The following is a 26706-nucleotide window of genomic DNA, read 5'->3' as shown; positions in this document are numbered from 1 at the left end:
GCAGCGAGGCAGCTGTCTGCTATGCACCAACCACCAGAGGAGAACATGATGCTCCACTGGTTATTAAACAACATTCAGAGTTTGAAAAACCTTTAAAAACTGACTGGAAGCAGAAAATTATGTTTTTTTTTCAGCTATTTATTCTTACTTTAGTACCTAAGCTGGGTTATCCAAAGGGTACATTTACAATCACCAGGCCTTTTAACCAGTAGCAAAGCAGCTTCTCCTTTTGCAAAGAGAGTTTCTCTCTGTAACAGAATAGTTTTCCTGCAAAAACGGTGTGTGCCTTTATTTACTAGCAAACAGCTTTCACTTAAGGAAAAAGACCACACTGATTTGTCTCTGTGTTTTATCAGATATACTCCAGCGTAATCTATCCCTCATGACATAAATGAGTTTTTTTAGATGCAGCTCATTCCCTCACAATAAAAAGGACATTAATATTCAGTTCGTCCGACTCCCTTTTATAAGAAAAATCATTACCTTTCAGATTGTGTTTTGAATAACAAACAGAGATCTTTCAGGAAGAAACTTGTCCCAGTGGGGATTGGGAAAGGATCAGAGTTAAGCACTGAAACATGCAATTAATTCCCATTAGGGGATTAGGGCACTCATGTTCACTTTGAATCAGAAAAATGAATTGTGAATTAAATTGTTCGCAACCAAGAGGTTACTTGTCAGAGTTAATAAGTTAAAAAATAAAAAGGGAAACCTAAAACACACATAAAAAGCTTAATACTGAGCGGCGCATCTGTAGGAAAAAGATATGCTTCATTTCCATTAAACTAAGATCTCTCCTTACTGTACAGCTGAAGATAAGCTTCCGCAAAGTTTTCAGGGAGAAGTGTTAAAACTCACGAAACTGGTGAAAACAAAGTGCATGTTTCTGGCTGTGCAGCGTCAGGCAGTGTGGAAGCGTTCCCTTCATGATTCACAGCAGCACCCCCAGCACGCTACTGCTCGTCCCAACAAACCCAACAACTGCAGCAACAGAACTCGCTAACCCAGGGCTGGGTGTTTCGAAGTCAGGCTGGACGGGGCTCTGAGCACCCTGAGCGAGCTGTAGGTGTCCCTGCTCATTGCAGGGGGGTTAGACCAGATGATCTTTAAGGGTCCCTTCCAACGCAAGTGATTCTATGATTCTATACTCCAGCATGTAAGTAAACAAGTTCACTAGGCAGGTTAACTGGAGACTGAGGAGGAATCGGAACCCTCAGTCCCAGGTTACACAGAGATGGTGCTTCCAAGCCCCAGACTCGCAGCACTTCCACAGCTGTAACTCAGGAGAAGGCTGGTGATCAAACGTCCCCTCGCCCCTCCACGGCCACAGATGGTCCTGCTGCCCACCTGGAGTAAGCTCAGGACGCTGCCTTTGCATGTGTGTTGCTGCATGTTGCGTTCCGGACAGGCTGCTCCACACTCAGCGCAACTCGCAGCGCTCAGATCCGTGCTTTCAGACCGTCCTCAGCCACCTTGTGGCAAGGAGAGCAAAGAGCAGGATTGTATTTTAGGGTCATTTCACAGCCGTTCAGCCAGCAGCAGCGCGTCGCTGGGCGGCTGGCGGTGCCACGGGAAAGCGGCCTTCCTCACTTAATCTGGTTTGACACTTCAGACCTCTGCTGATCTACCTCAGAGAAAACAGTAATAATAGAAATCAGATTCTATACTAGGTAGTAGGTGCCGGGACAAAACAAACCCATTCAAAAGGTTCTCTCATGAAATATTCATGCTAGAATCATTAAAATTTAACGGCGCGAGGAAACGCGAATGAAATCTGTATGTCATCTCTCCCAACTCTTTCTTTTAACTACGGAAGGCGGATGGGCGGCCTGCTCGCGGGCCGCGTTACTGCTCCCTTTGCTACACGGGATGCAAAGATCAGAGGACAGGGGAGTTGCCTTGGGGTCAGGAGGGCAGGAGATGTGGTGGGGGTCAACCCCGCTGTGGGGCGGCAGGGCCCCGTCCCGGCCATGCTGCTGGGTCCTGAGCTGGGGGCACGGCCTCGCCTCGCAACAGCTCTGCCCATAAGCATCCTTTTTGCTGTGGTTCCGACAACTATTGCATCCCAGCAGCTTCTTCAGAAAATAAAAGCAGCGGTGTGTGCCTCACACTTGCTCCGTGGCCCTTTGTGATTGTGGGAGCGGTGGGTTTGGGTTTTATTTTGCTGAAGCTTTTCCTTGCAGCTCAGAAAGTATCCATTTCTCTCCCTCCATACAGTAACATTATTTTCCCTTGAGAAAAATTCTTAGCGCTGGCTCAGTGACCAGATATAGTTACACATTAATTCTTCAGAAGTTTCTTAAAACTGTAGGAAACAGGTGAAAAAACAAAATGCCTTGAACTTTAAACTTGAGCCCAGTCTGTTTGAATGAAGCGAGTTTTAAGGTCACTCTTCACTCAATGCTAACTTTCAAGCAGGACTAACATGCCAGAGAGGGCTCATGGGACTGCATCCTGTTGGGCCTTTGATGCTTTCATTTTGTTACTCGCTATTTTCTTTATAGCACAGACAAGGGCTTCCTGCCCGGGCCGACCCCTTTCCAACCTTGCTGAATACCTCGGAAAAGTTTATGGCAAGACACCTTTCTTACATTAACCACAGAGGCACCAGCGAAACGATGGCTCCTTTGAAATCCAGAGGTTATGGTCTCCTCGCAGCGGTTGTTCGCTCAGAAACTGTGAGGTGCTGGTTTGTAAAAACAAACAACAGTATTCAGTGACCAGCGCCGTGTTGGACACTACCTGAAACGGCACTTAACCTGCTTCACAGATACTTTTCATCTCACCCTTGGATAGCTTATATCTCCAAGCCAACAAACGGGCCGCACTGAAGTGTGAGTGTCCCAAGGACGTTCTGGGTCAGAACAAGCAGCAATCACGCTGCTGCTCACGTTCCTGGCACTGACTCGGCATCAGAGCCCATGTTTGTTTTTGTCTGCTTGAAACTGTTTGCAATCACCTTCAACTCTATCACACAGAGATATCTATTCAGCTAATTTTTATTATAATATTTTTTCTTTTACTATTAATGGGAAGAGTTTAATTCCCAAAGTAAACATTAGGAGCAGGTACATAGGGCTCCAGATGTCAATTGGATAAAGCCAGCACACAAAAAATGATGCTGGGGCGTGATGCAGAAACACGCTGGATGCATTTTTAGACTAATTAACATGCTAAACTTCTAGACAGTGCAGAGACAGGAGGGGACTGCAAGCACATGAGGAGGACAAGTGTAGGAAGAAGACAATGGTAAGACAATGAATGTGAACAAATAGTGTTGGCAAGAAATATCTGCCCCCATGATACTTTATGAGTACTATTGACTGTTTTGCCATAGAGTAATATTATAAAAGCCAAAAGATTATTATATCAAGTTTTTGACACTACACTTGTGGACTATGAAGGTAGTTAAAATGAGCTCAGGGTGGATCGCTGAGAAAATGAGCCAAGGGCTCTTATTCTGAGGCGCAGAATGAACAAGTTGTTTAGCTTGAACAGGAGCTAACAGAGCTCCTGCACACCAGCTACACATACAGGTGAGGATTTTACAGAAGGGATAGTTGGTTCTCTACGTACACAAACAGCCAGCCAAAATTTATGTACGGAATAATTAACTTAGACAGAAACAGTTTTCTAATCATAAAAACAGACAGGGCCTAAGAACAACCACAATAAGTCACAACAAAAATGAGCCTGGTATTCCACATGTGGCATCGGTCAATTTCAGATACCCAGAAAGAGCCTATGAGCAGGATAAGAGGGCAGTGGTATGTCTCCAGACTTCACAAATCGCAGCAACACAAGGCAGGCAGCCCCACAGCCTGACTGCACATGAGTGTGTGAGACACAAATTGCTTTGGGATCTTCCCTTGCTGCCCACTAGCTTCATCTGACGGCTCCTCCTCCAAACGCTCTCTGTGCGTCTCTTCTGTGCCACCACTTTGTCAGCCCTTGCCTTCTTCTAGGCTAAAGAGTCCTTATCCGTTTAACAGAATGGAAAACATTATTTACCTTTGATCACTTTTGTCACCTCTTCCTGTAACATTTTTGACTCTTTCACAGTTTTCTGAGATAGGGAAACCAGAACTGCAATCTTCAAGGGTGGATAAACCATGGATTTATACAGTAATATAACTCACATTTCCTGTTTTGTTTACACATGCTTTGCACTAACATCTTTCTGACTGCTGTTGGGCAATGGACTGATGTACTAGAAGAACACTGCAATACTTCAGCATCTTACTCTTTAGTGGCAACTGTTATGAGAAACATTTCAGACAGTCCAAGAGCGCTGAAGCCTTCAAAACTGGCAGACCTGAAAATAGGGATTTGTCCAAACTCTCCTGGATACTACAGTTAATCTTTCCTTAGAGTAAGGTAACAAACTACATGACTTCTCAAAACCCTACTCAACTTTGTGTCAGGTACATGACGCTTAAATGACATACACAGAAATATCTTTTCAGGAGAGACTTTTTACTGTGGCCTATAGCAATAGGACAAGGTGTAATGGCTTTAAAACTGAAAGAGGATACATTTACATTAGATATCAGGAAGAAATTCTTCACTGTGAGGCTGTGAGGCACTGGAGAAGCTGTGGATGTCCCATCTTTGGAAGAGTTCCAAGCCAGGTTGGATGGGGCCCTGAGCAACGTGGTCCAGAGGGAGGTAGGGACTGAATGGTCTTTAAGGGACTCTTCCAGCCCAGACCATTCTGTGATTGTATCTTCTGTCTACATCCCTAGCTGTATTGGGTTGACATGGCAGGGTTTTGATAGCAAGGGGCTGCAGAGGTGTCAGAGCAGAGCTGGCACCTGCTGCTGCCAGAGCTGAGCTCTGGGAGAGCAGATTGAAAGAAGGGAAAAACTGCTGCACAACAGCAACTGGGAGAGAGGTGTGTGAACTGTGAGAAAACAGCCCTGCAGCCACCGAGATCAGTGCAGAAGGAGGGCAGGAGGTGCTCCAGGTGCAGAGCAGAAGCTCCCTGCAGCCCAGGAGAGGCCCATGGAGGAGCAGGTCGTCCCCCTGCAGCACACGGGCACCACATGGAGCAGATCTCCCCATGCAGCCATGGAGGAGCCCACGGGGCAGCAGTGGATGGGGTCTGTAGAAAGTACAGCCCATGGAGAGCCCCCACAGGAGCACCCTGGGCCGGAGCTGCAGCCTGTGGAGAGCAGCCCATGATGGGGCAGGAGGGCTGGGGGAGCTGCCATCTGTGGTGACCCACGTGGAGCAGTGCCTGAAGGGTGGGCCCCATGGTATGGAGCCGTGCTGGAGCAGTGCTGGCAGAGTTGCAGCCTTTGGGAAGCTCACAAAGGACCAGTTCGGGAAGGACAGCATTACAGGAGGGACCTCATGCTGCAGCAAGGACAGAGAGGGACCGTGAAGGAGCAGCAGAGACAAAGTGTCTCCCCATTCCCATTCCTCTGTGTCACTCAGGGGAGGAGGTAGAAGAGGGTGGATGACAAGGAGGTGTTTGCAGTTTGCTTTTAGTTTCTCACTGCTCTAGTCCGTTAGTAACAGGCAATAAATTAATCTCCCTTATGCTGAGTCTGTTTTGCCTGTGATGATAATAGGAGAATGAGCTCTCTGTCCTTATCTCAACCCCTAAGCCTTTTTCCCATTGTACTTTCCTCCTCCTGTTCTGCTGAAGGAGGGAGTGAGAGAGCTGCATGATGGTACTTAGCTGCACATCGGTGTTAAAGCATCCCACTAATACAGAGGGTTAAATTGTTTTTTCTGTAGAAAAGGTGACAGAGGAAAGAAAAAGAATATTAAATTCAAATGGCAGATCATCATTGCAGAAGAACAGCGTAGGCAACAACTGTTGATGCTGCAGCCCTGTTGTGCTAGCCCTGCTCCCAGAAGTTTCAAACACCACTGTGAATTTGAAGTGGTTTCTGCAATTGGCATGCAGGGCATAGCACAGTGATTCAAACTGCCGACATCCTGAGGCTCAAATGCAGTCTGAAGCTGGGACGGGTTTTCCCAGACCCCAGCAAGGTCAGCACACTGATTTACATGCCAATACTCAGAACGTTCAGTCAGTTGTTTTCGATCGGGAAGAGCATCTCGGCCTGTGAAACACCGCAAACACTCTGAGTACCTAAGCATGGGAACACATTTTTCTATGCTGAAAAGCTGGTGAGAGAGAAGTGGAAGGGAGAAAAGATCAGGTCTGTGCTAGATCGCAAGGTGCCTTTCCACAAAGCAGCGCTGGAACGGGATGCGGAAACCACCGCACAGTAACACTTTGTACGGAGCGGAGAGATGCCCGGCTGGTCCCAGCACAGCAATACCTGCTCTGCAGAGGTTCCCCTCCCTCATCCCTCAGGGATGTGGCTCAGCCTGGAGGAAGCTTTTCAACAGCCATTAGCACAGCAGCCTCCCTGGCCACACACACAACTAACTTCTGGCTGCCCCAGTGTGGGCAATGCTCAGAGCCCCGGCAGCCTGTGAGCCCTAGGTGACGCATGGTGACACCACAAGCATCCAGCTGGTGTCATCTCACGCCTTGTCATGTGGTGGCCAGGGGAAATGGCAGCGAGCTTCTGGTGCAATAGAAAGAGCTGGAAGAGCTGGGCAGGGAGACTGATTCTGCACTGGCTACAAGTTCACATAATACTGAGTTATTTTTTTCTTTTTCCCAGAAACCACCTACCTACATCACTGTGGATGAGTCACTCAAACACAAAGCTTTGATAAACTTGGTAGAAATTAAGGATCAGAAAATCCTGACAGACTTTTTTTTTTCAGCTTCCTTGGGTAGGCAACTTCTACGGGCCAAAGAAAGGTAATTCACATACATTTACAGCATTCGTGTATATACATAGCATTTCTACGGAGAACCGTGCTTTTCTTGGAAAATGTTAGTGGCCCAGAAAAAATAAGAAAGATTAAAACCAGCTGTACTGTACTGGATGAACCACCAGATCTAAATGCAGCCACTATTTTAAGTAGGAAATGCAGCCAGGAAGGGTACAGACAACATGGGGTAATGGCCAAGCACATTCGCTGTGAAGTAGGGACGTACAAAAGGGTGGTTGAATAATGCAGCATAAATATACTCATAAAAAAAAAATACAGATTAAAAATATTAATGTGAGCGTACATGGGCCACTACCTAGCACTGGGAGAAAAGGCTCTTCTTGACATTGGGAAGGGCACAGATGAGGTCAGTAATGTGCACAAAAGCAAAAGTGGGGTATTCAGATAATAATAAAGTGGACTTGTAGAATTATTTGTTTGTTACAATAGCTCTGAAGCAAGTCAGACCACTGATCTGGAGACAGCCACTTGACAAACTCTGGAAAAGATAAAAAAAAAAAATTCAACAGATCTTCCTTCTGTGATAGAGGTATTCTCCTTTTACTTTGTTTAACTTACTCAGGTCAATTTTTTTTAAAGCTAAGAAACCGATGATGAGGGAGGCTTGTACCATCCTTTTAGACTGTGAACAGAATTAGTGAAAAAGAGAAATATTTAATCTATGGAATACAGCTAGAGAAACAAAGCTCGAGTCACTAACAGCCATTATTTTATTTGCCTAATTAATTAAATAACTATGCAAGTCCTGCTTGGATAATTATACATATCAGGTAGTTTTATTTAATAAAAAGACTTCTCTTTCCTGTTCTGAATTTCAGCTTGCAGCTATCTATACATGTTGAAAATAAAAACCTAATCCGTATCGCAGCACTAAATCTTTCCCCACCATTTTCTAGTATAATAAAAGGCAAAACAAAACAGATACTCACATCAAAACTACAGAGAACCATGAGCAGATGTATGTAATTACTTCAGTCCCACTGAGGCGTATCACTTCTGTTTAGAAATTAGTACCAAGTTTACTACAAAAAAGATAAAAAGTCAGATCATCATGAAAAGAAAACTAACAAGTTATTTCAACTTTCCTGATCTTGATTTTTGTTCTCCGAAGAAGACGACTTGCCTTCTGCATCAACTGGGAAAGGATCCTAATCTAAAAGTAAATTCGTCTACTGGTCTGCTATCTTCTACAATGAAGAAACAAATACATATTCTGGGACCATCGAAAAAAAACCATGACATGGCACTCAGCAAGGCACTGGAGGAATTGCGTTCAGCTCCAGAAGACGTACTGACCAGAAGCTCACATATCCTCCTGCCTGGTGGAAACAAGGATAACCAAGAAGACAAGAAATCCATTTGTGCCATGTAAGGATGCATTGAAGAAAATCCTTACTTTCAGGTAAGGAGTGGTTTCATCTCTGATGCAGCATTTACACGTCTGTATTTACTGAAGAATGAACAAAATCAGCTGTAGAAGCCCTTACATCTCCTGGAACCATAAGAGGCTCATAAGAAATATTGATGGAAATAATTACCTAACACAGTTTTCCTCCTTAGATGATATATATTTGGAATTGCGAAAATAAACAAATAAAAGAAGCTATTTTAGTTTTATTATAGCATGTAGAATTTACTCTACTTGTAGATCGCGTTGGCAACATCCAGGATCCTTGAAAAGAAGCTTTAATCAAAGGCATCTGAAGCCAGAGTTCTGGTGTAATAGGAAAACATTATGTAATATTCATATGAATTATACAGAAATGTATATAAGACAGAATTATTTACAAATAAAATCCTTTATGTATAAATGAAACCAGTTTTATACAAGCTGTGGAGCCTCTTTTCAGTGACCTTTGAGAAGGAATTTCTGATACTAACTTACTGAAGGAAGGATAACAGAACCAAGCACTAGAAATAAAGTAGGAGAATAATACGTAATGTGGTTTTGAATGTTAAAAAAGCTAGATATATGTCATAAAAAACCCTGCTTCCTCCTTAGACAAGGAGAACACAATGAGCTTGGAGTAAAGTGAAATATTTAATTTAATATGCAGTGAAAATAGGACCAGAGCAAGTCATAGGAAGGACTGTATATGAATGGGGAGTTAGTTAAGGGACGATTATGGCAGCCTACATTAAAGTAGATATACTCAGCACAGAGAGATGCGACTGCTCAAATTCCTTGGGAATCAATACTACTTTATTCATCAGTGGCACTCCCAAAGCAAGCAGTTGTGTGCCTGTCAGATTTGTGCATCACATGTCCTGAGGAGGAGTGGTTCGTGCTACAGACATTTTAGATGGCCTATGAACTGTGCAATTGAAATAAGATGCTGGAAGTAAACGGTTGTAGCAGCACAAGACACCGATGCACGACGCCAAGAAACAGCTGTAAGACACAGCCAGAACAACTATTTGAAGGAAACACCACAAAAGATATTGGTAAAAATCTTACTTAGAAAACTACACCCAAGTGATCTCATCTGCAGAAACATCAGTGAAAGGCACAAGTGCACAGACTGGAGAGTTATTTGTTTCCTTGATCATTCTATTATTTATTTATCAGAGTTAAAAATAAAAAGAGTTGAAATGGCTCAGGCTTGGAAATACAATGTTTCTCCTCATGCATATACTCTTTGTACGCTTGCGAGTTTTATCTTACAGCAAGCATCTATTACTTCTTTTCCTGCAGTGGCAGATGTCTACATTTGATGAACTGAAGATTCTAGGCACCAGAAGTGTTTCATATTTTCCAGCAATGGATAGTTTTGTGAAGGACTGTACTTCTAAAAGCCAGGTGTTTTTCATCCACAGTATGTTCCTGCACCAAGACAGAACAAAGTAGGTAAAAAAACATTTTGGGGGGAAGGGGGGGGGGTAGAGGGGCTAAGAAAAAGAACATTCTAGAGGCGTAAGTATTCAAAGATACTTGAAGTGTATATCAGAAAAACTCATACCTTAAGGTATTCAAATATCTAAGAGTGTCTGACTAAATCTTTCCATCAAACCTCGATTTTGCATTGGGGAAAGAAGCAGACAAGGAAATACGATTCCATTACAATAGTACAGCGTCAAAGGCTGGAGCAAGTGTTGAATGCCATAGGCAAAAGTCTTAAGATGTAGCCAGTTTTTGACTGGAGCAGATCCCAACTAAAGGTGATCACAGATAGAGTATACCTTCAACACTTATAAACTTGGGCTTTGCTCATTTTCTTGGTTCATAAAAGGAAATTTCTTAAGTGCTTCTCCCAAGGTCTTAACATTTACCATTCATCCATCCCTTTCCATCAGAAACTTGTTTTGATTCAAGGAACAGGTTTTCAGACCCACTTCAGGAGAGTGGGCAGTCCAAGGGCTAAAATGAATTGGTGTACAATGGCACAATACAGAGTCAAGGCCATAGGGCCAAAGCCATGTTACAACTGGATCAAAGGCTGCAATAGCCACTCCATAAGGAAAAATCAAATGAAAGTTAACCATGGAATCATAAAATATCCTGAGTTGGAAGGGACCCATAAGGATCACTGAGTCCAACTCCTGGCTCCACACAGGACCACCCAAAAATCAGACTGTATGTCTGAGAATGTTGTCCTTATACTTCTTGAACTCCAGCAAACTCAGTGCCATGACCACTGCCCTGGGGAATCTGTTCCATGGCCTGAACACCCTCTGGTGAAGAGCCTTCTCCTGATTTCCAACCCAACCCTCCCCTTACGCAGCTTCATGCCATTTCTTTGGGTCCTGCCACTGCCACCAGAGAGAAGAGATCCGCTCCCCCTTCTGAGGAAGCTGTGGGTTGTAGTGAGGTCTTTGCAATGAGGTCTCCCCTAAGTGTAATTTTATGTCATTTTGTACAGTGGGGTCCCAAACTGCACACCGTACTCGAGGTGAGGCCGCACCAGAGCAGTGTAGAGCAGGACATTCACTTCCCTCAACTCTATAGCAATGTCATGCTTAATGCACCCCAGGCAAGGGTTGGCCTTCCTGGCTGCCTGGACACACTGTTGACTCAAGGTTGCCCATGTTTAATGAGCAGCTGTTCAATACCAACTCAGCTGCAATTTATGTTGATTTCCAGTCTTGAACTTTAGCTGACATCAACAAGGATGAAAATAAGGCTGTGGAGGTGGTCACACTATCTTAAGGGACAACTCATCCATCTCACGTGCCATCACTGAGTTTGCTCAGTCTTTTTATATACGATCATATGACACACACAAATGGCAAAGATAACCATGCTGTTGTTTTAGGACCTGCTGGTAACACTTAAGGGTTTTTAAATTTTTTTGAGAAGTAGAAAAACTTAGATCATTCCCAAGAAAACAGACAAATACTTATCATGATAAGCTAACAGGGAATGGGTGGCAACACACTCCTACTCTCAAGCACAAACAAGTAAAACCAACTCTTTCCCCTGCTTAGCAACTTTGCCCCTAAGTAAATTTACAGCCACCATTTATAACTTATTTTTAGACTATGACTAAACAGATGAGCCTCCACTGAATACTATGAAGAAGTCAGCTTCATGCTTTAAAAATTGACTGCTTGCACTGAAAGATCTTGGCCGAGAAGGTCTAAGTACAGACTGAGCAACTATGGTCTGGGAGTTTCAAGAGGTAGTTCTGAGTGAACACTCCTACATCCTCACATCTAATACGTTTCACAATGGAAAGCTATTTTACAGATTAATCAATTACCATATATTTGAACTTAAGATATAATTAATGGATAATTTTAAACATAAGCATTGTCCCTGAAGTGTTGAAAATATACAAAACATCAGTAAAGAACTGCTCAGTTCAACTTGACAGTAAAGAGTTGTATTTCAGTTCTTGAAGAAATCAATCCTTGAACAAATTGAACAAATCAACTCTATCCCCCTGCCCAAACATCATTCAGTACAGCAATCTATAACAGCTTCTAATCCTCAAGCACGCTAACATGTTACTATCCTTAACACCATTTGTCCTAGATTTGTCAGCAAGTATGTAGGGACATTTGGAAATCTCAATTAATTTTACTTCTGTGTTAAGCAAATAATCACTTATTGATGGTAATTTTTAAAAAAAATAATCAACAAGAGTTATAGTAGATGTGCTAATATAGGCATAGGAAGGAGAGAAACCATACAAGAATTTCCCGTTGTCTTTTTCATATGGCTTGAAAAAAATGGGTAATAAATACATCACTTCTGATTTTCAACATGTGGACATTTATTTTAAAACAGATCACTAGAAGTATTGTGAAATGACAAACCTTCTTTTGTTTACTTCCAGATAACTCTCAACTAACAAAAGCATGCTTCTGAATACATAATGCATTACATTTTTTACTTTCAACACCTGGTGTCAGCAGAATAACACTCTATATTTCTACATAAGATGCTCTGCAGTTGTGTGTGCTTTGATTTTAGGGCAGTAATATTTCAAATAAAAGAGGAACCATAGAAAATTATGGGAAACGATGCACATAGATGGATTTAGTTGTTAAGTGACACATTATCTGTTAACTGACCATAACTGGCCATTTTAAAAATGAAACAAAGTTGCCTAAAAACCTTCATCCCTCAGTCAAGGTTAAGAACAACCTGAAGCAAAGCAAAAACTTCTTCTGTATCTCCAAATTCTGAGCAAGACATATCCTGCACTCAATTTGCAAAAAAGCTTTAACTGCTGATGACTTCTACATCACAGTTTAGCTAACTGCAATTTCATTTTTGTACTAGCAAATCACTACTTTTCTGTCCAGTTTAGGACAGTTGCATTAATAATTATGATGATGATTTCACTAAGAATAGACAATGAGGGGAGTGTTTTTGTTTGTAGCTACCTGGATCTCCAAGACACTAAATAAAAATCAAGTATCAGAGATTAAATATACCTTGGTCTCCTTCCTTCCTTCCACTCTAACAGGAAAACAGACAAATTCATGGAAAATGCCAAGACACCCACAGTGAGTAATCCTGTACTTCACTATTTTAATGTGAAAGTACATGTATTTATTTGTTTTAAGCTTAAAAAGATAATGGGCATAAGAGAATGAAAGCTTTCTCAGCTTTTGATGCTTTTTTCAAAATCCAGACTGAATTATGGCAGACATTTAGATAAACTGATATACAATTTAAGTTGTGCTACATTTTTTAAATGCAGCTTTTCAAATGCACTGCTGAAGGAATCCTGAATTTCAGAAGAGTCATAAGCCTCTTATACATGGAAGATTGAAAAAGACTGTATTACAACAAGTGAATGCAATACTTTAAAGCCATCAGAAAATTGTGATTCCGTTTCATAAGAAAATAACTTACCAGAAAATTAAAATACTACAGAATAAGATGTGGTCAAGAGTTTTTTAATTCACTTTGTAAAAACATTAAAACTGACACTTCCACTAATTATGAGTTTTCTAAAGAAAACTTTCCAAAAGTTGAACTGCCTTTATATTGCCAGTGAGATACAGGGGTTTCTTGTGGTAGGTGGATGGTTGGACTGGATGATCTTGTAGGTCTTTTCCAACCTAATTAATTCTATGATTCTATTCTGTGATTCTATGGATGTGGATATTCAGGTTTCAGTCCAGCCACGGTGGATTTTAAAGCTAGAATAGAAAGGGTAATACTGACAGCAGAATAATTTCCAGGTGAACAGACAGTGTTTGGTGGAGATCCCTATGCTCCAGCAAGGCGTTTACTACCTCTCAAATCATTCGTGCTGGCCAGCTTTTTGATTACAGAAAACCACATCACCTAAAAGGAAGATGACAAAGCAACACAACCCTTAATACTGCAGTCACACAATATGATGCTAAATAAAGCAAGATCAAAAGAGAACGACAGCAGGATCTTCAGATCAAAATACTGATGGAAAAAAAAAAAGTAATTGAAAGCAGAAAAAAAACCTGAACCCTGAAAAGAGGGATGCTGAATCATTACTAAAAAAAGAGCTTTTCTCCCAATTAACAGATGTTAATAAAAACAAGTAACTGTTAAAAGAGACTACCTAGGTCTGGTGGACTAATGAAGTTAGACACGTTTTACATGCATGATTTGTTTAACAACTCTGCTTGTTCTGCAGTTTCTTCAGCATTTCAGAAGGGGGTGGGGGGAAGATAAAGCTTTCTGCATAACAAACCACTGCCAACTGTTTTAGTTGGCTCTTTTGGAAAGAGCAAAATAATAACGATAATGAAAATCAACAATTAAAACATAGGTCTTAAAGAACACTTTTCTCCCGACCATGCAAGCGTTCTGAGGTCTTCTTAACAAGCATGTACTTCAACTTGACAAGAACAGGAGCAGGAGTACAGCTGCTGAAGTAATATACAGGTCAGAAGGGTTTGTCTAGAGCTGCTCAGAGGAGTAGCCAGACATCTCCTCCTTGACCTGCACTCAGTGGGAGAGGCTGAGCAGAATGAACTGCCTGGATGATTGGGAAAATGCTCCCAAGACAGGCCTAGGAGACGGCACTTGAATGGAGCCACTCACTATTTCCAGCATTAATTCAAAAACCACAGAATCCTAGGGGTTGGAAGGGACCTGTGTAGGTCTTCTAGTCCTACCTCCCTGCTAAGCAGGTTCCCTACAGTAGGTGGCACAGGAGAGTGTCCAGGCAGGTCTTGAATATCTCCAGAGAAAGACTCCACACCCTCTCTGGGCAGCGTGGTCCAGCGCTCTGTCACCCTCACAATAAACTTCCTGTAATAAAAATATAAAATATATAAAAAATATCAAGGGGTATATATATCAAAATATCAGGGATGTAGACTGTCCAGTAATAAAAATAAATATATAGAATAGGCACAGAACTTGTTTCCTCCCTCATCAGGTGGTAGGATGCTTGGGTGCTGAAAAACAATCATCTATCTTGATCTAGGGGAGTTTTTTTTTTTTTTTATCTTGACCTTGGTAGAACTTTCGATACCATCACTCAAGATATTCTCATAAGCAAGCCAGAAAAAAAACATGATTTAATGCAAACTGTTGGTACTCAAACTAAAAAATGGTTAGAAATATCCATAAAAATTGTTACATTCATTCAAGTAGCATGGAAATACTGGCAATGAAAATACTGACTCACGTGAAAGATGCAGGTAATGCCACAATGCAAAAGGCTGTGCACAAAGCTAATCTTGTGCCCTGCAAGTCTCTGCAGAGTTGCTGCTCTGCAGCAGCAATTCAACTAAGGTCAGTGCTGAGTTCCAAGATTACTCAGGAATACTCAACTGCATAAACAAAATCTGGGGAAAGATTAGCTTAACAGAAGCTCTGTAGAAATAGATTTGGCAGTTATAATAATCATGAACTCAGCATGAGTCAACAACGTGGTACTCTTGGAAAAAATATCCTAATGTTTATGTACAAACAAGTGTATCATTAGTAAGACACGTGAACATAATCTCCAACTCTGATCTGGTCACAAATAAAATACTACTCGCAGCTTTGAGCACCACACTTCTAGAATGTGATCAGTCGGACAGAAGGAAGAGAGAGTAATTACAGGCCAAGAAAACGTGGGGAAGTAAGACTGTACTGTGATCATTTTAGAGAAAATAGGTCATGCCTGTAATTATACGAAAGCACACTAATAAAAAAAATAGAAGAAGAGGCAGAAAGCTTCATTCCACATCTACTTTTACAGAAGACCCAATGAACTTAAATTCCAAAGACGTTAGGAAAGACTGATTTATCTACTGGTAAGCACAGCGCCTCAGAGGAGCCTAGATCATCTCCGAGGGCTGGGAATTCTCCACTGTCAGTTATGCTAAGCAGCAGGTTAGTCAAATCTCTATCAGAAATAATGGTACTACTTCTAAGGAACTGGATTAGATAGTCTTTTAGGTCTCCTTTAAAAATGGAGAAACAAACAGCAGGTTAATTCATATGCTCTGCATAGAAAGGAGTGCTAGATTTATGGAGACTGCATATGAACACCAAGAAGTTGATTGCGCAGTTCAGTCATCAGATCCCTTCTACTGTCACCTTAAAAAGATATTTCTAGATCCTGCTCTGAATCTGTTTATAGACAGGTTTATAGACGTGTTTACATACACTGTGCAATTACTTGATTTTGGATTTTTTTTGTTCCGAATAGTAATAACCCTGAAAAGAGACCAGAATGTTGGATTCCCACCCATTCCCGTTCCGCACAGCACCTGCCAACTATATTTAGAGATACAATCCCAAATTTCTACATCTAATGCTCTTGGACCATCTAAGTCCTGCTTTTTGCTCTTTGATGCAGGTTCCAAAGGACAAGCTGCAACAAGATCAGATGTTCCTAGGAGACATGGGTTAGAGCCCTCTAAGGAGAGGGCGTGATCTGAACTTCTCTGTAAAGACTGTTCTCAGTCCTGAAGCTGCTGTTGGTTGGACCATGTGCACATCTGCCAGACATAAGGTATGCCTGGTTGAAAGGCAGAGCAGTGCCAGGCCAGCAGTACATCTTTGGCCTGATAGAAGCACTGAAAGAAGGTAAAGTAAGAGAATGACCCAGGACTCCACCACCACAGCCTCAAGAACAGCCTGGCAGTTCACTATTGCCATCCCCCACTGGAAGCTTTGGCTCCTCAAGTAGAAGTCAGCAGAGACTTTCACTCTTCAGAGTCTGCAAGACAGTCATCCTATTTTCCATACTGAACACAAAAGCAGCTACAAATCTGAATCTAAAAAAAAAAAGCCTTCTCTCAATTCTGTCTATTTTACTTGTTAAATACGACTGTTTTTAGATCACAGACATGAGATAATTTAGTCATAAGAAGATCTGAAATAACTGCTATTAGAGATTTTTAAAATGCAAACCATATTTTGCTTACAGGCATATGTTGTATTTGCTCTATTGCAAGCAAGCTGGTAAGATAAATCACTGATACAGATTAATTGAAGTAATTAACTGGAAATCTATAGCCTCATGCAGGTTTCCTTCAAGCTGTCAGTGCAGCAACTGTAGACAAGACCCACCACAAGTACTCTAGACACACAGGAAAATTTTGCACACACATCTTTTTCCATGTACTGTTTTCTGCATACGTGATCTTACTGAAATTACTAGAGATTCATGGGTGTAATCCAGAGTCACGCCACAGGTCTTTGGGGGAAAAACAATAATAAAAAAAGGTAAGCTAACACACATTTCTTAGAAAGAAAATTACGTAACCGATGGTGTTGTGGTAGCTCAGATGATATCCTACACAAGTTACAGCAGCAGCAGCTCTGCCCACAGCACAGAAAAATCAGAAGGTAGGATCCAAGAAGAGCTGCTGAAGCAAACAGTCATTTTGCACATGCAGTTACTTACATAGTGCTGAGTTTTTACAGATCACAGAATTACCGGGGAGTTCAATGATTTTCTCTCTTATCAGACCGTTTTACTGCCACTGAAAACATTTCCTGATTTTTTTTCCTAAAAATACTCCTACAGTATCTCAACTACCTGAAGTAAAAAGTCAGGTGGTGATAAAATGAAGTTTTGCTTCAGTGGACTACTGTAGACATCTGAAGGGGGGCGGAAGGAATGTCAGAGAAACAATCCCCCCCAACATACAACCTCAAATATTAGCCCAATAGATCAGTATGGCCAAAGCAAGACCAAATTACCTGATCTGGCAGAGTCACGAAAGGCAAACTGTCCTAAAGGGAATAAATACCACCTGCTCCTCTTTCCCAGAACCATACCTATCGGGTCATGTGGCTGCTGCACCACCACTCTGCACAACCCTGTTTACATTAGGTTGCATCAGCTCGGAAAGTCGACCACACATACACTCAAAACATTAGAAGATATGAAATACATCTGAACACAGAATTGAAAGGCCAGTCACAAACTTTACGCTCTGAATCTTGACAGACTTCAAAAGGATGGGAAGCGTAAAGATCTTATATGAACGCGTAACTACAATACCTTCCGTGATTCTGTGGTAATTAACAAAATTTCAAACTGAAAATAAAGGCAGCAAAATTATAGATCCTGATTGGGTTTTCATATACGGTATTCCTGAAATGGAAATTACATGTAAGACATATAGACTACAATTGGACAAATAACAGAGATCAAATCATTGTTTGGATGTATAGAAATTAGAAAAATAACATCACTGCAAAAATGAATCACGTACAAAACTAAAGATGCTTGGTGCCACCCATTAACATAGAAAATTGTCATTAAGCATACTTAATTAAAAGATCTAATCCACTAGCAGTAAAAGAACAGACCAAATGAGCAGATGGACTCAGATACATTTTGACCTAAATTTATTGATATTTCAAGAAGATAATTAAAGGTAAATATAAACAAGAATAAAAGTGAGAGGAAAAAACAGCCAGCCTGGGTATCTCATTATGAAGCCCCATAGTAGAAAAACTGAAGGACACCAAAAAACCTCTCTCTTTTTACTGCACCTGTTTGTCTTCTCCAGGATGTTTTATTTGTGTTAACCAGGTTTCTCAAAGCTTCACCTAGCTATAAATAATCACACGACTAAGGAATTTATTATATCTGGAACTACAAACATGAAATACAGCCCATTGCCTATGGAGAGTTTAATCAAATGAAACTGTCAACCTAGAATATAATTTAATCTCTTAAAAGTTGCTTTTCTTTTACGCTCAGTCTCTCCTGAATTTCACTCCCGTTAGAAACAGTGATAAAAGAATGGGTCTATCTGCAGCCCACAGAAGTCAAAAAGATTCTTTTGTTTTTGAGCCCTTCATGTCACCTTCCCCAAAGACACTTTTCCCAACCAAACAAAGTTTATAAGCATATAACTTTATGTTATTTTTCACATCTGAAATGAGCTTCAGAAAGTTCTGGCCAGTGGCTGGATTCACATGCTGAAAGTTTTCATAGCTGGTGCATTGGAACTACATCACAGTAAGCACTGCGGCCTTGGAGCAGGTTAGTGGTCTGATGTGTGAAACGTGTGTATGTTATGATAAACATCCTGCTGGGATTTATTCCCAACGTAATTTTCAGCTAAGGTAAAATTAAGCCTGGGGCTCCACTCCAAAAATTATGTCAAAACATTTCCCTCGTTCATGTAATTTCTCATACAGTGCAGGCTTAGCTCTGTGCAACGCTATCTATTCTTAATTAAGTTATTCTCCTATTCCCACATCCAAACATAATATTTACCAAACAGTACCACTACACAGTACATGTAACACAACATGAAGCAGTCCTGTAGACAACAGGGCAGTGTAAGGTAATGCAGTTTTAAGGCATTGCTTCAAAGTACACGTTGCCACACTCCGTCTACGTGCTGTATGTTGCCACACACCATCCTCTTTCTGTGGAAATGTTATGCAACACTGAGCTTGGATTCTCACTTACCCGTTCTACAGAAAGTCTAAATTTTGTTTTAAATACTACCTCAAGAAAATCAACAGCAATTGACAGATACTCTTGTACATATCTGAATGCTAAATTCACTGCAAGGTTCTATTTTCCACCTAGTAATCTGTAAGTGGAACTCTCTTTTCACACTTCACTTTTCCAGCTCTCTGTAGGGTTCATAGAATTACTGAAGTTCAAAAAGACCACTAAGACCATCTAGTCCAATCATCAACCCATCCCCACCATGCCCACTATCCATGTCCCACAGTGCCACATTTACTCTTCTCTTGAAAACCTCTAGGTACAGTGACTCCACCATCTCCCTGTTCCAATATCTGACCATTCCTTCTGAGAAGAAATATTTCCTAAGACCCAACGGGAACCTCCCGTGGTGCAGCTTGAAGTCATTCCCTCTTGTCCTACCACTAGTTACCTGGGAGAAGAGGCCGACCTCTAACTCTCTACAACTTCTTTTCAGGTAGCTGTAGTGAGAGATAAGGTCTCCCCTGAGCCTCCTCTTCTCCAGACTGAACAATCCCAGCTCCCTCAGCCGCCCCCGGTAAGACTTGTGCTCCAGACCCTTCACAGCTTCACTGCCCTTCTCTGGACACGCTCCAGGGCCTCAGTGTCTTTCTTGTAGTGAGGGGCTCAAAACTGAACTTAAGGTGTAGCCTCACCAGGGCTGAGTACAGAGGGATGATCACCTCCCTGCCCCTGCTGGCTACACAGTTATTTCTGATACAAGTCAGGATGCCATTGGCCTTCTCAGCCACTTGGGCACACTGCTGGTCATGTTCAGCCAGCTGTCAACTAACACCCCCAGATCCAGGTTGTTGTAAACCTCTTCAGTTTTTCCTTTGCCCACAATAAGTACTACAGTCTAGAAATTTAAGACCATCACTTATTAGCCAAAAACCATGGCAAATCATTTTTTTTGTTTTGTTTCATCTGGTCATCATCTTATCTGAAGATCTGTTCTACCCAATTACTATTGCTTAAAACTATCAGTTGCCTTCAGTTTTCCCACCCACATATTCTCAAATCCTATTACCAACACAAATCTTATCACAATGATAAAAAAAAAAAAAAAAAAAACCCAAAAAACCCATAATAATTTTCATTTCCGGTTATTACTGTGGGTGCTTACACTATCTACTCCTTCTTTCCAGGCTGTAACACTGACAAGATCCTGGTGCCTTGCTATAGAAAACCTTTTTCTCATCCCAGATGAGTTGGATAAACCTAAACAAGGGAGCAGATCCTGACACTCATTCAACCTATTGCCAATGTATAACCCCATAAAACTTTTGGAACAGGAAAATCAGCAAAAGCTGGAGGCCAGAAGAATGTCATCACAAAAAAGAGGTATGAGTTACATGAAAGGTAAAAGAGAAGGTCAGTGCTTAGCAGCATAGACATGAATCGCAGAGGGGAAAGCAATGACATTGTGTCTTAAAAGCCAAAATTATGGAGGTCCTAATGAAGGAGTCAATATCCCTTAAAATAAATATCCCTTCACTGGAAACCTGTAAAGATGCTGAGAGAACCACTTATTTTACTGGTCAACATCTTCCGGTCACACTTTTGGATTTGCAAACCACTTGAACCTGCAAATTTGCTTTCCAGTACTGCCAATTGATTTTGTAAGCTCTACTTTAGGGATCACAACAAAGACGCTAAATCAACAATTAAAACAGCCTTAAACACTTCCCATCAAGCTCAGAGCACATACTATGTGCTACCAGAATCCAAAATGTTTTATTATAGCACCCACAGCAAATTGCAGGTAATGCAGCTAGTTAAATTAGTTTTAAAAACACAAAGAATTAGAAGAGTTATAAGAGAGTTAATGTAAGAATTAAAAAGGAATTAGGATTACAACTTGAACTGGGCCCTCTATATACTTCGTCTTATCTACCATTTCTTTATACATTAAAACAACCCATAATTTCTTCCAATGAAGTTATTACCTAATGAAATTCTGTCATGGTTTTACATTCTTATCACAGCTAACATCAACCACTTACTTGTCAGCACATCTAAATGTCATTCAAAGTGACTACAGTCACCATTCTTCCAACATAACAACAAAATAAGACCCTTATTTCTCACTCACTACTTCCAGTCTCACTTCCAATATTATTTTTCTCAGCAATGTTTTGAAGAAAATTGGTTTATTTCTATTTTCTTTCTAGCTTTCAGCCCTAGTACTACATATGTGGGATGCATTTCTCCTGATGGGAAATAATATAACCTGTTACTTCTGATTTCTAGAGAAATTCACACATTTCTGAGATCTACGCAACAACAAAACTCCTACGACAGAAATCGGAGTGGATAGAATCAAATTCTTTTTTTTTTATTTTTTTTTACCATATCTTGAAACCTAAGAGCCAAATAAATTAATATCTCATTGTGGACAAGAGATTATGACAATCACATACTGATTTTAACACTAAATTACTGTGTCCATGACAAACTTTTGGGTTCCATTTAAAAGAACTCCGAAATAATTTTATTAATAAGTTCTTATGAACCAGAGAGCAGTACTCATTGCACCTGACTAAATTTTTGAAAGTTAGGAACCCTGGTTGGTCACTTAGGCTTTACCAGTTGATGTAAAGAGATGTGAGCTGAATGCCTCAGCATCAGCTACATCTAATTATCAGTAGATAATTAAGCAAATATACTACCTGTAGGAATGGTGTGGTACTCAGTCCCTCCTGCATAATTTGCTTCTACACTGCATCTTCCAGTTTTTGAGTTTCTGATACAATGAAATCCCAAATACTAATAAAAGCAATGAAACCAATGGAGGCAGTTACTCCATGCTTCTACATACTGCACATGTTATCAACTAAAAACACAGATGAGGAAAAAAGTCAGGTAAAAACTAGCTTCAGTCTTTAAAATAGTTCATAAAATGAACCTAAGCCTTCATCACCAGCAGACTTCATGAAGGACAAAATCACAAAATAAATGCTCTTCAGCAACTGAGTGACAATTGCTGCACTACTCAACCTATATACTTGAAAATAGCAGCCTTCTAGCAGCACTGTGTAAACTGTGCGTCGGTAGAAACAATAAAACCTGGCTAGGTAATTAAAGTACTGCACACAAACCGGTCTGCCTAACAGAAGGCAAAACCTGACAGGTGACACATTTCACTAGACACAAAGACTAGTCCCTGCGACACAGATGGCCACAGCAGAGGTACAAGCTGATACAAGGGATTTGGAGAAATATACGAGAGGAAAAGCAGACCACAGAGTCTAGATCAGCAGTGTGTCTAGATCCTCTGACATGTCGCTATATATCTTATTCATCCCTACCTGAAGACTCGTGAATATACCCCTCCAGGACAAAGGAAGCAAGAAAGGTGGCAAGCACCCTGCATTGCAACAATGGGAGCACATGCAGTAGGTGGAGGGAAGGGGTTATCTCCCTTCATTCAATGCTCATTAGACCATATCTACAATACTGCATCCAGTTTTGGGCACAAGGAAGGTACTGACAAACTGCAGTGAGCTCAGGGAGAGCCACCAAGACAAAGCTGGACAGGAGATCCTGACTTGTGAAGAGAGGCTCAGGAAACTGGCCTTGTTCAGCTTGCAAAGGGATGGCTCTTGGATGACCTAGCAGCAGTCTTCCCATGCCTCTGAGATGGTTTTCCATAAGATGGGAGTTTGACAAGCAACAAACATACACTGAAACAAGATAGGCTCTGACTTGATTCAAGGAAAAGGATTTTAATGATGAAGACAGCCAAGTGTTGGAGCAAACTGACCAGTTTCTACCCCTGCAGGTTTCCAAGACACACCAGGTATGGCCCTGAACAACCTGGTGTGCCCACATGTGTGACCCTGCTTTAAACAGGAGTTTGGATGAGAGAATCTTCAGGTCCCTTTCAGCCTGAATGACACTGTGATAAAGGTAGTGGGACCGTATCAGGCCAGATAAAACGAGTAGAAGGAAAGATGGCACAGAGACATGCAATCACTCTGGTATTATTTGATGACACATACATTCAGAATTGCAACACTGTGCTAATGCAGAAAATGTCCCACAGTGGAAGCCTGGTGCACCTGGACTGACATCCCTTGCAGTTACAGTGCAAATGTACAGGTAACAGTGGAAAAAGCAATGCTTTAGGGAAAAGGATGAGAAAAAAGAATTCCACATGGCCAAGGACTTCTGTCAGAATGGCAGTAATACAACGGTAACTTCAGCTGTTAGTAAAAGTCCTAAGCAATTACAGTCAAACGCTGCAGAAAGAGGTGGTTATACAGGTAATTCCAGAGAGAATAAGCCAGAGAAATCAGAAGTGACAACAATACTCAATAGGCTTTTCCCAAGATGTTAAAAGCAAATCACTGACAAACTCAAAGAAATGAAAATAGCCAAAATCTTAATGTAAAGGGCATTCTTGACAAACATTGTAATGGTAAATCAATAGAACGTCCTTCTTCAGCGTTAATTGGTTTTTGGAAGTGAGGAAGAGAGAGCTGTTTGACATGGTCCACAAAATGTAATTAAATTTTTGGAGTGAAAAGGAACAGAAAACTCAAAATAGCCACAGACTTGATTTAAGCACAGTAATTTACTACTGCTTTCAACATTCTAGGAGAAAGAGGGAGAGAGAATACAAAGGCATTGCATCTGCAATCTCAATGACATTACAACCTCCATACATTTACTCTGTCCCTTACTAAGTTACCTGTTTAATATTTAACCTCTTTGTTAATTTAGCTTTAGAAGACGCAAGAAAGACAGACTACATTCATACAGAAAATGCTTCTTATTGTGGCAAGTGTTCTCTGCCCAAGAAATTCACATCACTTAAAGTGTCACACAAGATTTATATTCAATTCTACCTAAAGCACGACAGTTATGAAAACTACCTGACCAGATTTAAGAATAAGAGCATATTCTTTTAGAGCATGAGAAATATACAACAGGACATGAATAAGGAAAAAAAGAGTGCACTGCTCCAGAAAAGAGGGGACATGTGAACTACAGTGAAATGAGGTGCATTTTTTGCTACGAACAATAACTGTTAATGCTGTTTATGATTATACAGAAAAACACTTTGGATAGTGTATCAGAGCAAAAATGTGCCACAGTTAGTACCAAAAGGTGAACACAACCCTAAATTATTATTCACTTATTTTACTCCAGTACACCCTCAGGACTGCACCCCTGTGACTGTACCTACCCTCATAAATTTATAACATTTATCAGGCAGTAATGTAACCTCTCACTTCCCCAAAGTTCCATAAGAACAAGCAAACACAACCGGCAGAGACAGCAGAGACAGAACAACCAGCAGAGACAGAAGAGGAAAAGATTATGGTTATATCAGCAGTCAGATGCAAGCTCTTCTGAGAAATAAAACCTTTTGAAATAGGCTGCTGTTGGGAGTCAGGAAAACACACAGGCAGCTTGGAGGGATACTGGCTGGAAGGAACCAGACTCCTGCTCAGGGCACAACTCATGCCCAGGCCAGGCAACACTGCTTCATGTGAAGAGGCTGTGTGCAGCGAACAGTAGGTGGGAGAGACAGCAGGGTGTCGGATGCACAAACAGGCCTGCCCCTCTGCCTCAGGCTCTCTGAGGGCACCTAGCTTTCCATGTCAGAAATCAGCTAAGAAGACCACGAGCTGACATGATGATCCCTTCTAAAGAATAAAATCGAGTACTCTAAACAGTATTTCTATCCTGAATCTGATCACGCATAAAGAAATCACTGAAAGAAAAATTAGAAGGAACAGATGACAATAGGTATTGAATTTGTGACACATATTCTTCTGTGATGGAGCAAAGCTTTGTTCCATACTCCAGTGGTCTTAAACTCAGGAAAAGAATCAAACAAAGCTGTTTGCAAAGACGATATCTTTTTTTGCAAAGATGAATATCTATGATATTCAGTATCTAAAGGGGAGCTATAGGAAAGCAGGGGACAGACTCTTTAGCAGGGTCTGCGGTGATAGAACAAGGGGAAATGGTTTCAGGCTCAGGAAGGGTGGATTTACGTTAGATATAAGGAAAGAATCTTTTACAGCAAGGGTGGTAAGGCATTGGAACAGGTTACTAGTGTTGTGGTGGATGCCCCATCCCTGGAGACTTTCAAGGCAAGGCTGGATCAGGCCCTGGGCAACCTGATCTAGCGGTGGTGTCCCTGTTCACGGCAGGGGAGTTGCACTAGATGGCCTTCAGAGGTCCCTTCCAAGTCTAAGGATTCTATGATTCCATGATGCAGAACATCACAGTAACTTGGAAAGTGAGGAGCAAACAGCCAGCAAGAATCCAAGCAAAATGAGGTACTGCATGCATTAACTACTTCCTATTTGTCAGCAATAGCATGCGGACTGTAAAACACAGGCAATGTATTGGAAGTCAGCTATTTTAACATGTAAACACTCTTGACAATTCAGGCTGAGGGACGCTTGTTCTGTGTTATTTATTGATGGCAGACAGAATGCTGTAACACACTTAGCTAACAAGACATGTTGGTTTTCACATGACCTGGACCGTGGAAGCAAAGAGAGCAGATCAGTGGTAGCAGAGGATACAGACACCCTGGAGTCACAGCCTAGGTTTCTAGGAGATCTCTCAAGGGGAGTGGTGAAGAAAGTCTGTAATAAGCCCATTCAGATGTGCTAAATGTAAAAACCTTTCTTAATGGCCTAATCTTAATTGCCAGGAAATTGCTTCTGTGGATGACTCACTGCTTCAACACTAACCTGGAGGGAATATGAACTCAAGTCCACTCGGGCAGCTGGGCTCTGGAGATACAGTGGTGTCTCTCTAAGTCAGGCTCTACGCAAGGAGCCACACTGGCATTCTCAGAGCATAGCAAAGCACAGCAGAAAAAGCAAAGAGCAAATGAAAAAGCCCCCATGCCTAAAAATGAGACAGTTAGTTGCCTGTAGTTAACTCAGATACAGCTAAACAAACCTTAAGTCAGAAGCACAGGGTTTATATATCTCAAAAATGGAAAAGGATGCAAAAAAGCAGGACAAATTAGGCTCAGTTAAATGAAATACCTGGGAGGCTTGCCAACATAAAAAATAAAAACCCATGCCAAGCAAGGCAGGCAGAGCCACTGCTCTGAGGTGCTATCCTGTAAGGACGCTGCTATCAACTGCCAGAGGGATACACACGCGTTTTTCTTTTTGTTCTCCCTTTACGTGAGGTGTTTTTCCTACATATCCCCTTCAGTACACCTGACCAGGCCCAGGCAGGGTCACCTCTGTGCTTACGGTGCGCTACGAGGACCTGACCACGAGCCCGGCGGAGCAGCGAAGAAGCAACACGCCGGGACGCACGCAGGGGCCGCTTTACAGGCAAAGGACAGCGCAGCGTCGGCAGAGGGCGGGCTGGCGGCCTCGCCGCCCAGGGCACTGGCTGCCGCGGTCGCCGTGACACCGCTCCGAACCCGGAACCCAGAGCCCGGCGGCTCTGAAGCCCGACGGAGCCGCGCCCGCAGCGCCTCAGCCCAACGGCCGCCGAGAACCCAGAACGGGGAGCGCGGACGGACTCGCGGAGTCAC

At 41.7% G+C, this 26706-nt stretch overlaps 1 protein-coding gene across 4 annotated transcripts in view; it reads right to left on the bottom strand.

Annotated features, from left to right (window-relative positions):
• Positions 1 to 26706, bottom strand: part of GGACT (gamma-glutamylamine cyclotransferase) — a 30134-nt gene that overhangs the window by 2978 nt on the left and 450 nt on the right. The window contains exon 1 of one of the 4 annotated variants that reach the window (XM_021416068.1): positions 26417 to 26678. The exons of 1 other annotated variant lie outside the window; for it this stretch is intronic. The gene's annotated coding sequence lies outside the window, so the exon portion shown is untranslated. Of the gene's footprint in view, positions 1 to 7757; positions 7852 to 14385; positions 14448 to 26416; positions 26679 to 26706 lie in introns of those variants that run through there. 2 more of the 4 variants (XM_021416053.1, XM_021416060.1) reach the window with 2 other exon arrangements.

This window comes from Numida meleagris, chromosome 1 (assembly GCF_002078875.1).
Source record: "Numida meleagris isolate 19003 breed g44 Domestic line chromosome 1, NumMel1.0, whole genome shotgun sequence".
Lineage (NCBI taxonomy): Eukaryota > Metazoa > Chordata > Aves > Galliformes > Numididae > Numida > Numida meleagris.
This window is presented reverse-complemented; position numbering and strand designations above follow the sequence as displayed.